Genomic DNA, 17,814 nt, shown 5'->3' with positions numbered 1-17,814 from the left:
CTCCATAGTCAGTGCAGGAGGATTACAGGCTGGCCTCACACATAAGACATCACACTGGCCACAAGCTCAGGGCAGAAACTTCCGAATATTTACCCTTTTCTACATATTTTCAAAAGTTGTCAGGTTCGGTTATGAAATCAGCCATTTCTTACTGAATCCAAATTTGACAATAAACATTTTTAGTTGTCTCTTGATTCTATGACATCTAAGAGTTTTCCTTTTATTGCTACATGTAATAAATGCATAAAAGTTTCAGTACTTTGAAACATTATTGTTTTTGCAAATATAAAGATGCAGAATATTTTGGGCTAATTTTCTGATATTTATTTAGAGGAAACTTACCAACAATTCAAATAATTAAAACATCTAAACACTATAGCGAATTATAAACAGTTAAGGATGCTTTACACGCTGCGACATCGCTAGCGATCTCGTTAGCCATGTGACCCGCCAGATCGCAGATGTGATCTGCCGAGATCGCACATGTGACCGGCGCTATAAAACCGACCTATGTGCGATCTCGGCAGATCGCATCTGCGATCTGGCGTGTCACATCAATAACGAGACCGCTAGCGATGTTGCAGCGTGTAAAGCATCCTTTAGGCCTCTTTCACACGTCTGTGTCTCCGGTACGTGTTTGGTTCGTTTCCTCACGTACCGGAGACACAGGCACACGTAGACCCATTAAAATCAATGGATCTGCGCTCACATGCGTGTTCTGCCATGGACCGTGTGTACGTGTGCAGCATACGTGTGTCTGTGTGCTCCACACGTAGACATGTCCGTTTTTCTCCGGCATCACGGGTGTCATACGGCCCGCATACGGACCACAAGGAGGTGTTCCGTGTGACACGCACCGGAGAAAACACACGTGTCTGAGAAAAAAATAACAAATCTTTACTCACCTTCTCCAGCGCTGCTGTCTCTGCCGCTGCTGTCACTTGCTTCCAACCGCCGCTCATTATGCTCATTGCATATTCACTTCGCTGCGGCCGGAAGCAGCAGCAGCGGGGAGACGGCAGGACCAGAGACCGAAGATCAACACCACGGACAGCGACACCAGGGACAGGTGAGCAGAAAGTTCCCGTTCTCCGTGTGTTATCACGGATAACACACGGAGAATACACGTGTGCCAAAAACACGGCTCACAGATGGCAAAACGCACCTTTGCCACGTCCGTCAAAAATGTGCATAATTTTCACGGACGTGTGAAGGGGGCCTTAAGGAAATTTCTCTACATAATTTACTCCTTATTCAGTGACTTTTTTTCTTGTCTCTTGGCCTCCAGCATCAGATCATCTCTTACAATTGCCCGGCAGTAATCTGATTGATGGATTCCATTTTCCTTCATATCTTTTTACTCCATAGCAGCAATATCTTGGTGAAATATCTCACTGCTCTGCAGTTTGGTGGAAAAAAAGCTACGGTAATTGTGAATGTGAGAAATTAATCTTTAAGAACGTTACAGCCAAGATCCTTATACAGTTGAAACCAGAAGTTTCCATCCGCTCTTTGGAAAGACACATCTGCAGGTTTTTCCCTCCACTCTCTATAAAGACACACGTGTAGATGTATTTTAGTGCACACCTAAAATACACGGCTACTTTGTGTGGCATCATGGGAAAATCAAAAGAAATCAGCCAAGATCTCAGGAAGAGAATTGTGGACTTGCACAAGTCTGGATCATCCTTGGGTGCAATTTCCAGGTAACTGAAGGTGCCTCATTCATCTGTACAAACAATTATATGCAAGTACAAGATGGGAATGTCCAGCCATCATACCGCTCAGGAAGGAGACGGGTTCTGTGTACCAGAGATGAACGTGCTTTGGTCAGACGTGTGCATATAAACCCAAGAATAAAAGCAAAAGACCTTGTGAAGATGCTGGTGGAAGCTGGTAAGATTGTGTCATTATCAACAGTGAAACAATTATTGTATCAACATGGGTTGAAAGGCCACTCTGCCAGGAAGAAGCCATTACTCCAAAAGAAACATAAAAAAGCCAGATTAATGATTGCAAATGCACACAGGAACAAAGACCTTAATATTTGTAGACGTCCTGTGGTCTAACAAAACCAAACTTGAACGGTTTGGCCATAATGACAATCGTTACGTTTGGAGGAAAAAGGGAAAAGTTTTGAAGCCAAAGGACACCATCCCAACTGTGAAACACGGAGGCGGCAGCCTCATGTTGGAGGGTTGTTTTGCTGCCGGAGGGACTGGTGCACTTCCCAAAAGAGATGGCATCATGAGGAAAGAAGATTATGTGGCAATACTGAAGCAACATGTCAAGACATCAGCCTGGAACTTAAAGCTCGGGCGGAAATGGGTCTTCCAAATGGATAATGACCTGAAGCTACTGCCAAACTGGTTACAAAGTGGCTTAAGGATAACAAAGTCAAAGTTTTGGAGTGGCCATCACAAAACCCTGATCTCAATCCTATTGAAAATTTATGGGCAAAGCTGAAAAGGCAGATGTGAGCGGCGACCTACAAACATGGCTCAGCTACACCAGTTCTGTCAGGAGGAATCGGCCCAAATTCCTACCAAGTATTGTGAGAAGCTTGTGGAAGGAGATCCAAAACGTTTCCCCCAAGTCACACAGTGTAAAGGCAATGCCACCAAATACTAATGACATGGAGAGAAATCTTTTACTTTTCAAAAAGTGATAAAAATGTCTGAAAACATTCTCTCTCTCTCTCTCATTATTCCAGCATTTGGCAAATATAAATAATTTTGGTTCCTAATTGATCTAAAACAGGAAATATGTATTCTGATTCCATGTCAGATAGTGAGAAAAACCTGCAGATGTGTCTGTATAGAGAGCGGAGGGAAAAACCTGCAGATGTGTCTTTATAGAGAGAGGAGGGAAAAACCTGCAGATGTGTCTTTATAGAGAGAGGAGGGAAAAGCTGCAGATGTGTCTTTATAGAGAGCGGAGGGAAAAACCTACAGATGTGTCTTTATAGAGAGCGGAGGGAAAAACCTGCAGATGTGTCTTTATAGAGAGTGGAGGGTAAAACCTGCAGATGTGTTTTTATAGAGAGCGGAGGGAAAAACCTGCAGATGTGTCTTTACGGAGAGCGGAGGGAAAAACCTGCAGATGTGTCTGTATAGAGAGCGGAGGGAAAAACCTGCAGATGTGTCTTTATAGAGAGAGGAGGGAAAAACCTGCAGATGTGTCTTTATAGAGAGAGGAGGGAAAAGCTGCAGATGTGTCTTTATAGAGAGCAGAGGGAAAAACCTACAGATGTGTCTTTATAGAGAGCGGAGGGAAAAACCTGCAGATGTGTCTTTATAGAGAGTGGAGGGAAAAACCTGCAGATGTGTTTTTATAGAGAGCGGAGGGAAAAACCTGCAGATGTGTCTTTACGGAGAGCGGAGGGAAAAACCTGCAGATGTGTCTGTATAGAGAGCGGAGGGAAAAAACCTGCAGATGTGTCTGTATAGAGAGCAGAGGGAAAAACCTGAATATGTGTCTGTATAGAGAGTGGAGGGAAAAGCCTGCAGATATGTCTGTATAGAGAGCAGAGGGAAAAACCTGCAGATGTGTCTGTATAGAGAGCAGAGGGAAAAACCTGAAGATGTGTCTGTATAGAGAGCGGAGGGAAAAAACCTGCAGATGTGTCTGTATAGAGAGAAGAGGGAAAAACCTGAAGATGTGTCTGTATAGAGAGCAGAGGGAAAAACCTGCAGATGTGTCTGTATAGAGAGCGGAGGGAAAAACCTGCAGATGTGTCTTTACGGAGAGCGGAGGGAAAAACCTGCAGATGTGTCTGTATAGAGAGCGGAAGGAAACTTCTGGTTTCAACTGTATGTTTTAAGGAGATTTCCACCAACTGTTCATCGTTATCTGCTCTTGACGTTAGCAGTCTCGACACGGAGAATAGCCAGATATCCCTCCGGGAAGGACCTAGCCAAGGAGTGGCTCTTTTTAGGAGACTACCATAACCACCATATTAAGTGGCCCAAAAGTTTTGCCATAAAAAGATGTGTTGCCCATAGCAACCATATTTTTTCCGGCCTGGCAGTGGGTAAAGAGAATTCAGCGATACATAACGGGAGGAGAGGTGGGCGGGACAACATCTGCACAAACAGCAGCTTTATAGGCTATAATGAGGCTCAGAACTAGCGCGCCTACGTCACACATCACGTGATAGCGGCACGCACCGCCCCCCTCGCGGCCATTTTACTTACTGGCAAGGGTCAAATACGTTGTGGCTTTTTTTTCCCAGCTCGTTCTCGTCGTAAAAATCTTACAATCGCGATTTATCTTCCGGCGCTTTCTGTATTATCAGGGAAAACGTATCTGCTGAAAACTTGTTTTTAACACTCAGGTAAAAAGTAGTCGTCACTGTCCGCACACCGACACTGATATAAAACAACCCAAGCGGTTATGTGAGTCATGGTTTGTAACAACTCTCTCCGAAGCTCGGAAGCCCCCCCCTGCCCTAGTACAATGTGAAGGGTCAGGATTGTAAGGAAGACTTTGTGCCCGGATTACAAATGGCCGCCGTGTAGACAGCTGTCGCAATCACGTGCTTCTGGCTCTCAGCTGATGACGTCAGAGGATTGCTGCAGCTACGCGTTGAGTAGAACGAAGCTTCTGATAGGCGTAGGCGTGGTTTACGGAGAAGCTGATTGGCTGCTTGGCGTCAGGGCGTCAGAGCGAGCGGGTTATGGTGTCGTCGTCGTAGTAGGTGGGAGCTGGGAGGTGCTGCGGGTTCGGGGCGCGGGGACTGCTGCTCCCGGCACAGCTCGTGTCCCACCGGAGCCGCCCGGGAGACCCACGCTGAGCGCACCGAGCGCTATGAGGTGAGAGGCCTGCAGGGTGACTCCAAACGGGCGTGCGCTCATTCATCCAACCTGACTGCCTGGTTTACATTATGTGGGGAGGTGATGAAAGGGTTAACAGCCAAAATAACTGAAATGGAGACAGGGACGCAGCCCAAAGGGGTCTGCAGGGCTGGAGCTGTGATGTCATAGTGTGACGTCAGAGCCTTACATTATACTGGGGCTATAGTGTGACATCACTGCCTTACATTATACTGGGGCTATAGTGTGACATCACAGCCTTACATTATACTGGGGCTATAGTGTGACATCACAGCCTTACATTACACTGGGGCTATAGTGTGACATCACAGCCTTACATTATACTGGTGCTATAGTGTGACATCACAGCCTTACATTACACTGGTGCTATAGTGTGACATCACAGCCTTACATTATACTGGGGCTATAGTGTGACATCACAGCCTTACATTATACTGGGGCTATAGTGTGACATCACTGCCTTACATTATACTGGGGCTATAGTGTGACATCACTGCCTTACATTATACTGGGGCTATAGTGTGACATCACTGCCTTACATTATACTGGGGCTATAGTGTGACATCACAGCCTTACATTATACTGGTGCTATAGTGTGACATCACTGCCTTACATTATACTGGGGCTATAGTGTGACATCACTGCCTTACATTATACTGGGGCTATAGTGTGACATCACTGCCTTACATTATACTGGGGCTATAGTGTGACATCACAGCCTTACATTATACTGGTGCTATAGTGTGACATCACTGCCTTACATTATACTGGGGCTATAGTGTGACATCACTGCCTTACATTACACTGGTGCTATAGTGTGACATCACTGCCTTACATTATACTGGGGCTATAGTGTGACATCACTGCCTTACATTACACTGGGGCTATAGTGTGACATCACTGCCTTACATTACACTGGGGCTATAGTGTGACATCACAGCCTTACATTACACTGGGGCTATAGTGTGACATCACTGCCTTACATTACACTGGAGCTATAGTGTGACATCACAGCCTTACATTACACTGGGGCTATAGTGTGACATCACTGCCTTACATTACACTGGGGCTATAGTGTGACATCACTGCCTTACATTACACTGGAGCTATAGTGTGACATCACAGCCTTGCATTATACTGGGGCTATAGTGTGACATCACTGCCTTACATTATACTGGGGCTATAGTGTGACATCACTGCCTTACATTACACTGGGGCTATAGTGTGACATCACTGCCTTACATTATACTGGGGCTATAGTGTGACATCACTGCCTTACATTATACTGGAGCTATAGTGTGACATCACTGCCTTACATTATACTGGGGCTATAGTGTGACATCACTGCCTTACATTACACTGGGGCTATAGTGTGACATCACTGCCTTACATTACACTGGGGCTATAGTGTGACATCACTGCCTTACATTACACTGGGGCTATAGTGTGACATCACTGCCTTACATTACACTGGGGCTATAGTGTGACATCACTGCCTTACATTATACTGGGGCTATAGTGTGACATCACAGCCTTACATTATACTGGAGCTATAGTGTGACATCACTGCCTTACATTATACTGGGGCTATAGTGTGACATCACAGCCTTACATTATACTGGGGCTATAGTGTGACATCACAGCCTTACATTATACTGGGGCTATAGTGTGACATCACTGCCTTACATTATACTGGGGCTATAGTGTGACATCACTGCCTTACATTACACTGGGGCTATAGTGTGACATCACTGCCTTACATTATACTGGGGCTATAGTGTGACATCACTGCCTTACATTACACTGGGGCTATAGTGTGACATCACTGCCTTACATTACACTGGGGCTATAGTGTGACATCACTGCCTTACATTACACTGGGGCTATAGTGTGACATCACAGCCTTACATTACACTGGGGCTATAGTGTGACATCACAGCCTTACATTATACTGGGGCTATAGTGTGACATCACAGCCTTACATTATACTGGAGCTATAGTGTGACATCACAGCCTTACATTATACTGGAGCTATAGTGTGACATCACTGCCTTACATTACACTGGGGCTATAGTGTGACATCACTGCCTTACATTATACTGGGGCTATAGTGTGACATCACAGCCTTACATTATACTGGGGCTATAGTGTGACATCACAGCCTTACATTATACTGGGGCTATAGTGTGACATCACTGCCTTACATTATACTGGGGCTATAGTGTGACGTCACTGCCTTACATTATACTGGGGCTATAGTGTGACGTCACTGCCTTACATTATACTGGGGCTATAGTGTGACGTCACTGCCTTACATTACACTGGGGCTATAGTGTGACGTCACTGCCTTACATTACACTGGGGCTATAGTGTGACATCACTGCCTTACATTATACTGGGGCTATAGTGTGACATCACTGCCTTACATTATACTGGGGCTATAGTGTGACATCACTGCCTTACATTATACTGGGGCTATAGTGTGACATCACTGCCTTACATTATACTGGGGCTATAGTGTGACATCACAGCCTTACATTATACTGGGGCTATTGCTATTATGTCACTGCCTTACATTATACTGGGGCTATAGTGTGACATCACTGCCTTACATTACACTGGGGCTATTGCTATTATGTCACTGCCATAGTGTTTAGTGGTAGATTGGCTGTAATTAGTTTTATGATGCACCATGTTTTATGATATTAGTATTTATAGTTTTATACCTAGAATTTGTTATAAATATTGTATTAGTATCTTTTTATCTCTACTGTATGATAATCTAGATTTGCGATAATATATATTTCGTTCAGTTTAGTGTTGTCCTCCATAATAATGTTTTATATCTTTTTGTATATGCTCTGCCATTTAGGTGTTGTACTATATATTAACCCATACTGAATATTTTATGTTCTATTTCTATTGCATTGTGATATATCTTACTTTTTATCTGCTATGGTTGGGGGTCTGACCATCACCTTTCCTGATATGGCTGAATAATGCTTTTTTTTTTTTCCTTAAAATAATAATCCTGAGCTGTTTATTTTTATAATCTGCCTTGGATATTGCTCTCTTGGGGGGCCGGGGGGTGTTTACGACAGACTTAGGCCTTGTGGGCACACGGCGTATTTTGCAGCGCATTTGCACCTTTTTTCCTTGCGCAGTTTTGTTCTCAAACTGCATGATTTCCTTCCCCAGCCAAGTCTGAGATGTCATATTTTTTTGCTGTCTGCACGTTGCAGTTTTTTTTGCTGCATCTTTGTGGTGACCATAGCAGCATGTCATTTCTTAATTTGTTTTTTTGCCAGCATTTTTGAGCCTTCCAGTCAATAGATTTAACTTAAAAAAAAAAACTCGAGTAAAAACGCGGTATAAAAATCGCATGCGTTTTTTAAATGCATTTTTTTGCCCAAAACGCTGCATCTTTGTAGTCACCGCAAAGATGCAGCATGCACACGGGGCTAATTCTATCCAATCTTGGTAGAGCTTGGTGTAAGAAGATAACTGGGGGAGCACCGGGGTTTCTTACTGTAGGAGGAGTGTCTTGCTTTGGGTCTTATAACTTTCCAATGTATTTTGGGCCGATTTATTTATTTTTTTTTTTTTTTTTTTTTTTTTTTTTTTATTATTCGTCTTGTGGTATTTGTTGTTTTTTTGTTTTTTTTTTCTGTGCAAGTATCAAAATTTATAAAATGATGCGTTTGTCTCATGAATATCACACGAAATTACAAGTGCTCTTTTTCTTGAACTGTAACGTTTTCACTTAAAAACAGTGTTGCGCGAGTAGTTGACTATTCGTACTCGCTATGCTGTTAGCAATTACTGTTCGCAACTCGCATATTCGTTACGAGTAGCGGGCGCAATGTAAGTCAATGGGAAATACACGCTAGGTAGTGAGTAACCCGAAAGCCATACTTTTCGTGCGATTTAGCGAATAGTGCAGCTTTTGGGTTACTCGCTACTTAGCGAGTATTTCCCATTGACTTACATTGCGCCCGCTACTCGTAACGAATATGCGAGTGGCGAACAGTAATTGCAAACAGCATAGCGAGTACGAATAGTCAACTACTCGCTCAAAGCTATTAATGTATGTATTTTTGCGGGGGGGATTTCAGACATATATACAGTGCCTACAAGTAGTATTCAACCCCCTGCAGATTTAGCAGGTTTGATAAGATGCAAATAAGTTAGGGCCTGCAAACTTCAAACAAGAGCAGGATTTATTAACAGATGCATAAATCTTACAAACCAACAAGTTATGTTGCTAAGTTAAATTTTAATAAATTTTCAACATAAAAGTGTGGGTCAATTATTATTCAACCCCTAGGTTTAATATTTTGTGGAATAACCCTTGTTTGCAATTACAGCTAATAATTGTCTTTTATAAGACCTGCTCAGGCCGGCACAGGTCTCTGGAGTTATCTTGGCCCACTCCTCCATGCAGATCTTCTCCAAGTTATCTAGGTTCTTTGGTTGTCTCATGTGGACTTTAATCTTGAGCTCCTTCCACAAGTTTTCAATTGGGTTAAGGTCAGTAGACTGACTAGGCCACTGCAACACCTTGATTTTTTCCCTCTTGAACCAGGCCTTGGTTTTCTTGGCTGTGTGCTCTGGGTCGTTGTCTTGTTGGAAGATGAAATGACGACCCATCTTAAGATCCTTGATGGAGGAGCGGAGGTTCTTGGCCAAAATCTCCAGGTAGGCCGTGCTATCCATCTTCCCATGGATGCGGACCAGATGGCCAGGCCCCTTGGCTGAGAAACAGCCCCACAGCATGATGCTGCCACCACCATGCTTGACTGTAGGGATGGTATTCTTGGGGTCGTATGCAGTGCCATCCAGTCTCCAAACGTCACGTGTGTGGTTGGCACCAAAGATCTCGATCTTGGTCTCATCAGACCAGAGAACCTTGAACCAGTCTGTCTCAGAGTCCTCCAAGTGATTATGAGCAAACTGTAGACGAGCCTTGACATGACGCTTTGAAAGTAAAGGTACCTTACGGGCTCGTCTGGAACGGAGACCATTGCGGTGGAGTACGTTACTTATGGTTTTTGACTGAAACCAATGTCCCCACTGCCATGAGATCTTCCCGGAGCTCCTTCCTTGTTGTCCTTGGGTTAGCCTTGACTCTTCGGACAAGCCTGGCCTCGGCACGGGTGGAAACTTTCAAAGACTGTCCAGGCCGTGGAAGGCTAACAGTAGTTCCATAAGCCTTCCACTTCCGGATGATGCTCCCAACAGTGGAGACAGGTAGGCCCAACTCCTTGGAAAGGTTTTTGTACCTCTTGCCAGCCTTGTGACCCTCCACGATCTTGTCTCTGATGGCCTTGGAATGCTCCTTTTGTCTTTCCCATGTTGACCAAGTATGAGTGCTGTTCACAAGTTTGGGGAGGGTCTTAATTAGTCAGAAAAGGCTGGAAAAAGAGATAATTAATCCAAACATGTGAAGCTCATTGATCTTTGTGCCTGAAATACTTCTTAATACTTTAGGGGAACCAAACAGAATTCTGGTGGTTTGAGGGGTTGAATAATAAATGACCCTCTTTTCACAATTTTAAAAAAAAAAAAAAAAAAGAAAAGAAATACCATTCTTTTTTGCTGCAGTGCATTTCACACTTCCAGGCTGATCTACAGTCCAAATGTCACAATGCCAAGTTAATTCCGAATGTGTAAACCTGCTAAATCTGCAGGGGGTTGAATACTACTTGTAGGCACTGTAATATCACCCCAGGGGAAGGGCGGCAACTTCAAGGAAATTGCTTAAACATTTCACTACTGAAAAGTCACAATTGATAAATCATCTGTAAACCTCGTGAGATTCCGAGCTCTGCCTACAATGGCGAATATATAAAAAACAAACAAAAAAAACCAACAACAACATAAACTATTGGTGAATACTCATAAAAAGGGTTGCCCACTATTGGGTCAACCCCTGCTTTTTCCACATGTTTGCCCCTCTTAAAATATGAAACTCTTACTTCTCTGCTGCCAGTGCTGTTCCAGCGGTGTTTGGGCTCAGTTGGTGTTGCGATGCCACGCGCGCTGCGTGCACAATCACCGGCGGCTTCACCATCCCCTTCTTGGGTTGTATGAGTATGAGGGGCAGCTGGAGCTCTCACTCCCTCTTGATCACTTATTACTGAAGGTGGAGAGAGTTGGGTGCGGAGCTTGTGTGACGTCGCAACTTCACGTGAATCGGAAACGCAAGTGCCAACAACGCTGGAACAGCGCTGGCAGCAGAGCGAAAAGAAGCTTTTCCTATTTTAACAGGGGCAAACGTGGAATGAGAACGGGTTGTCATACTAGAACAACTCTTAAAAAAAGGCGCAAGCTAAAAGAATAGGGGGCAAATGAAAAATGGGCAAAAAACAGAACCAATAAGAAGTGCAAATGTAATGGTGAATCCGGCACCTCTTTTCTTGTTTCCTTTCTTTTCTTGTTTCCTTTCTTTTCTTGTTTCCTTTCTTTTCTTGTTTCCTTTCTTTTCTTGATTCCTTTCTTTTCTTGATTCCTTTCTTTTCTTGTTTCCTTTCTTTTCTTGTTTCCTTTCTTTTCTTGTTTCCTTTCTTTTCTTGTTTCCTTTCTTTTCTTGTTTCCTTTCTTTTCTTGTTTCCTTTCTTTTCTTGATTCCTTTCTTTTCTTTCTTCTCCTACTCCTGTTCTTATACTTGTTCTCCGGCGGTTTCACTTTTTTTTTTTTTTATTTTTTTTTCAGCCAAAGGTGCTATCTTGTGACAGTAACTTCTGACTGGTCAGAAGTTATGTCACAGGGTCTTAATAAAAGTCTATGAGATCCAGAAGGAGACTCCCATAGACTGGGATTGAGTTTTTTCTTCCAGCGCCTCCATGAAACACTGGATCTGTCAGCAGGTCACAAATCACAGAAGATCGACTGTAGCGACGCTGCAAAAATATGAAGATGCATCTAAGTATAAGACTGGATGCAGGTGACAAAAAAAAATACTGGAGTGATGCTTTAATATATGAGCTTCACAAATGCAGAGCTGATGGCTAAAATTCTTTTATTTTGACTGGTACATTTTATCTGCACTGATACATTGTATCAGAGGACATGGTACAAATGTAACTGAGCAATATTAGATCTGTGCTGCTCCTTAGCTTCTGAATGTAAACAAGAATGTTCCTTTTTCACCTACAGCAAGCAGAGATCTTGCAAATGCTAGTGAAGAGAAGCATGAAGGACCTAATTCATCAGTTTGCTCCAGAAAATTGGCGTAAGACTTTTGCGAACATAATTCTTAGTGCAACACATGGGCCAAAACATAGCAACTTATGTTATATTTGCTTCTGACATCTTGAAAACAAGCAGGGACGCGGTTGACTGCAGCCGACAATTTTATAACTGCTGCCACAAGAGAGAGCTAGTCCAGTGCTTGACTGTACCTGAAACGCGTGAGCGATACCCATCTGCTGTCTGTGGAATCTCACTGGATCCACGTTTTTAACTTAAAGAAATAAAATTCATGTTTCAATGAATTTTGGACGCTCACTTTGGTTGTTTCCTGGGCTCTACCAGAGTACGTTCTCTATGTCACTTCTTGCTCCATCAAACTCTGCGTCAAGACTGGTGGGCAAAACGCTAAGTTTGATTATTTTTAAAGTAGAAAAACGTTTTGCCATTATCCAATCAGAGCGGACAGTGTAGGGCACAGATTTTGAGAAGAGGAATTGGAACGTCGGGTTGTTATTGCTTTAGTTCTACAATTCCAGGAAGAATTGTGCAGCGCACACAGGCTCTGGATTCGTCAGCTGGTCTCGCTGGAGGGGTAACCTGGCCTGAGAACTGCCGGATTCATTAAGGAGCGCACTTTTCTTAATTGGGTGAGGCATAAAGTTGTGTGCAGCTCCATGCACCCCTCTCCACTGATCAGGGACTGGAGTAATAGTTGTGGCGTAAGGAACGAATGAGTTTGGTGAACAAGGTACGTCACAACCCCGTTAGAATGGTACAAAAATGGTGTGAAAACGCCATAAGTTGCAAAGATTTTGCACAGCCTAAAAGCTTTTTAACCCATTTTAAGAAAAAAAAAATCACTGTACCCATTTGCATGGGGTCACATTGACCGCATGGTAGCAGATAAGCGTTAATTCTGGCTTTGATATGGGGCTTCGTGACTATGAGCGGTATGTAAGACATCGGGGGTATTGCTGTGATCTTAAACTGTTATTAACTTGATCAGACTAGAGGTCCAGTCACACTAACCAACTTACCAGCGATCCCAACAACGATAGGGATCGCTGGTAAGTTGCTAGGAGGTTGCTGGTGAGATGTCACACTGCGACGCTCCAGCGATCCCACCAGCAACCTGACCTGGCAGGGATCGCTGGAGCGTCGCTACACGAGTTGCTGGTGAGCTCACCAGCAACCAGTAACCAGTCCCCAGCGCCGCGTGGAAGATGCTGCGCTTGGTAACTAAGGTAAATATCGGGTAACCAACCCGATATTTACCTTGGTTACCAGCGCACGCAGCTACACGTGCAGAGAGCAGGGAGCAGCGCACACTGAGCGCTGGCTCCCTGCTCTCCTAGTTACAGCACACATCGGGTTAATTACCCGATGTGTCCTGCAGCTACATGTGCACAGAGCAGGAACCGGCACAGACAGTGAGAGCGGAGGAGGCTGGTAACAAAGGTAAATATTGGGTAACCAAGGACAGGGCTTCTTGGTTACCCGATGTTTACTGTGGTTACCAGCCTCCGCAGAAGCCGGCTCCTGCTGCCTGCACATTTGCCTGCGATCTGTGCTTCACAGCGGGACAGCAACAACTAAAAAATGGCCCATGACATTCAGCAACAACCAACGACCTCACAGCAGGGGCCAGGTTGTTGCTGGATGTCACACACAGCAACATCGCTAGCAACGTCACAAAAGTTGTTCGTTAGCAGCGATGTTGCTTAGTGTGACGGGGCCTTTAAGCATTTAGGCTAAGTTCACACATCAGTTTTTTTCTGTCTGGCCAAATCTGGCTCAAAAACGTTGCATACGTTTTTCTATGCGGTCTGTTTGTTTTTTGCCTGATCTGGTTTGAAACTGAGCATGCGCAGTTCAAAAAATCGGATGCGTTTTTTTGCCGCAGGACGCCGCATCCGGCGTCCATAGGCTTGCATTGTAAATGGTGCCGCATTGCGCCGGATCCGACACGATGCGTTTTTTTCGCCGCAGCAAAAAACGCAGCATGCAACGTTTTATCCGGCCGCCGCACCGGCTAAATATGCCGCATATGGCAAAAAACAGACGCAACGCAAGGCCATGCGGCACAATCCAGCTCTAATGTAAGTCTATGGGGGGAAAACCGGATCTGCCAACAGCTGTTGCCGCATCCGGTTTTTCAGAAAAGCGCTGGATTGTGCTTCACAGCAAAAACCTGATGTGTGAACATACCCTTAGAGGAGTCCATTGCTACATATCTATGTGCAGTGATGTCTTCTCTGCTTGTAGACGACCTTCCTTCATCTTCTCTATTCGGCCCAGACCTCCATGAACACTTCTTCCAGCCATTACTCTGATCTGCAAATGTTAAGTTCCTCCCTATTCCTTCAGACTCCCTCTATCCTTGTGCCATCATTGTGTTACTTTTCTGCTGTCCTTTGCCCCCAAATATTGTAGATATGATAGCTGATCAGGATGATGTATTGTGCATATGGAGAGACGATGTAGTGAAATTATGATGCACGCTCAGCGGATCTAAGAGTGCATGTATATGTGGTGGTCAGGAGCAATGGCTGCGTAATACCGCTCTAAGGGGATGGATTTGTATGGTTGGTACATATGTACAGTTTTTGGGACAAGTGGTATGAAAAAATTCTTTACGTCGAGTGGTGCAGCCCAAAAGCCTAAAATAAAAAGTCGGCGATGGCTTAACAGTAAGCTGCAGATAAATGTACATTTTCAGGTCTGACCAGAAGACATGCTTAAAGAAAATGCTGACACTTTAGATCATCTTGAAAATCATCTTGTCATGTTGTAAAAATAGACTTTCCTGATATCACAATTTAGGGTGTGAATCACCTGAAACGCGTCAATTGCAGTTTTTGATATGGCCTTCCATAATTTTCACTTTTTTTTTTTTTTGTTTTTTATCAATAAAGGACTTTTAATCCGTGGAGCTGAAGCTCCTCTTTCCTACATGAAATCTGGCCGAAGCCTCTCCAATATGGTGGTGTGTACTCGGCCAAACATAGACTTGATCTATATCTGACTCCAGGCGATAGGTGGCTGATGACTGACTACACACGGTCACCTCCAAAAATTGGCATTGCCTATATTTACTAGGTAATAGTCCTTGTACATGATGCTGCGCCGGGCGTGTGCCCCGCTCTGCTTTGTGCTTGATTACGTGCTCACTAGTTTATAATGACCTTCCTCTGTATGACCTATGAACAATTGACCAGTGCACATCTCGGATCATATTTTATGCCACTCCATAACAACCTTGTATAAAGCAGAAAAGCAACAAAGGAGCATTTATAGGCTAGTTCTAAAGATAACTTTATTAGTTACATAATTATTTAAAATTATTTTTCACATAAACAAATACAATAAGGTGCTAGATGTTAAATCGGATGAAAACCCACATGTTTATGAAGGACAACAACAAACAACCACACAAAAAATGGGAAGTATAATTTGGGCTCAATATATATAACTTAGTAAGAAACCCAAAAGCTACCTAATGCAGCTGAGGAATCCTATAAGGATTTCACAATATGATGTGAGTACGTCCCCAAACATATAATACTGGCTATGTCAGTCTAAGGCTATGTTCGCACGTTGCGTTTTTTCCCGCGTTTCTGCAGCGTTTTTAGCAGCAGCGTTTTTGCGCTAAAACGCATGCATTTTTGTTTACCAGCAAAGTCAATGGGAAAAGCAGAAATCCTGTCTGCACTTTGCTTTTTTTTCTGCAGCGTTTAATTTGCATATTTGTGGTCAAAAACCATGCTGAAAAAGAAGCAGCATGTCAGTTGTTTTTGCCATTTCTGCAGCGTTTCCTTAACATTGAAGTCAATGAGAAATGGCAAAACGCATCCCAAAGCACAATTCCTGCGTTTTTCATGCTTTTTACCTGCTTTTCCACTGCGTTTTTGGCTCCAAAAACGCATGCTTTTCTGGCCAAAAATTAATGGGTTCTAATGTTCCTTTACACACACACAATAACCGAAAATTTAAATGTTAAAAAATAATAAACTTTACCTATTTTTCTGTTAAAATGTGCATAACCGCTATTATTTAATTAAAATTGATAATTTTCCATATAGTTTTATTAAAAGTTAATTTTATACTTTTTTTCTCTTTTTTTCATTCTTTTTGACTATTTCAACTTTATTTCTCAGTCTTGATCTACAAAACGCATCTGCAGAAACGCAGGTAAAAAGCGCTGAAAACGCACTAAAAACGCGGCAAATACGCATGCGTTTTTAGCGCTAAAAAATGGTCAAAAGCCAAGGGAAGGAGAACGTGCAGAATAAACTGCAGGTACACCGACGCAACGTGCGCACATAGCCTTAGCATGTCAAAAGGTAGCATAGGTAATCAACCTGGGCAAACAAAAACGCCCAAAACCTTCCCTGAAGAAGCTGACACCTAAAATTTTGCAAAACGCGCATTGCAGGGTCTTATGTCTGTGTGGGACTTCTGAATGACCATAACCTAATTCATGGGTAAGATTTCGGGCGTTTTTATTCACCCAGGTTGATTACCTATGCTACTTTTTGACATAGTCAGTATTATATGTTTGGGGATGTACTGACATCAGATTATTGGGAAATCCTTATAGGATTCCTCAGCTGCATTAGGTAGCTTTTGGGTTTCTTACTAAGTTACAGTATATATATATTGAGCCCAATTATACTTCCCATTTTTTGTGTAGTTGTTTGTTGTTGTCACTCATAAACATGTGGGTTTTCATCCAATTTAACATCTTGCACCTTATTGTATTTGTTTTTATGTGAAAAATAATTTTAAATGTGTAAGTAATAGTTATCTTTATAACTAGCCTATAATAGCTCCTTTTGTTGCTTTTCTGCTTCCTCCTGTATGTAGATGTGTAAGCATGCCGGGTCACTTATCAACAGACGTTGCGGCTCTAATACTTGGTGTCGGCATGAAGTGACCATAACGTGAAGGCTTGCTGAAGTGCACGACATCTCATGAAGGGCTTGTCCCACCATTACATACCATGGTATATGATTTTACACTCAGTTACAAACAGATGAACCATTGAAGCGTTTTGACTTTTCATATTCAGTGTATAGCGATGTGCGTGGCCATCTAATGATCGGAGAGCGGGGGGGGGCACGTTCCATCGCTCTCCTCACCACCAGCTCCTGTGTGCACAGCAAAGAAGCCAATAGAAACTGCTTCAGAGGAGACACATGGAAGAAAACTGCCAAATTATGACAGAGTATTGGAAATCATGCCTGTTGCCTCCACAAATTGCAGACAAGTCCTGCTCCGTGTGCCAACAGGTGCTGAAGTTGCCTTTACAATGGTCTATTTTGCAGACCAGAATAATTTGTGCAAAGTAGTGCATGTCCCGATTTTATTTATATTTATTTATGAGACCGTGAAGAAGGCGGCTTATTCTTACCGCCGAAACGCGTCGTCGTTCAGCATAATGCTTGCACTTGGTTACTGAACTCTGGATATCTTTTTAATCCATCTTCAATAAATACTGTATTTTAACTACAAAACCTGAAGTCTCCTTCCCTGCTGGATCTTTCCACTTTGAAAATATATATATGTATGTATGTATAAATATAAAAATTAGGCAACAGGAAAAAATTACAGAACTGCTCACCTGCCAGAGCTCTAACAGGACTAAGTCCTCCTGGTTCCTTCTAGGATGCACAGATCCAGACTGGGAGAACATCGATGGATAAGTTGCAGACAATGAAATGCATCCAGCAAGGAATTAAAAAATCCATGTGGCAGTAAAAAATTATTTATCCAACTTCATTAA

General features: G+C 43.2%; 1 protein-coding gene across 2 annotated transcripts in view; it reads left to right on the top strand.

The window, feature by feature from the left end:
* Window positions 1–4,661: 4,661 nt before the first annotated feature.
* ITSN1 (intersectin 1) overlaps window positions 4,662–17,814 on the top strand; it is a 287,902-nt gene continuing 274,749 nt past the window's right edge. For both annotated transcript variants that reach the window (XM_075335003.1, XM_075335004.1), the window contains exon 1: window positions 4,662–4,814. The gene's annotated coding sequence lies outside the window, so the exon portion shown is untranslated. The remainder of the gene's footprint in view (window positions 4,815–17,814) is intronic.

This window comes from Anomaloglossus baeobatrachus, chromosome 2, assembly GCF_048569485.1.
Source record: "Anomaloglossus baeobatrachus isolate aAnoBae1 chromosome 2, aAnoBae1.hap1, whole genome shotgun sequence".
Classification (NCBI taxonomy): Eukaryota; Metazoa; Chordata; class Amphibia; order Anura; family Aromobatidae; genus Anomaloglossus; species Anomaloglossus baeobatrachus.
This window is presented reverse-complemented; position numbering and strand designations above follow the sequence as displayed.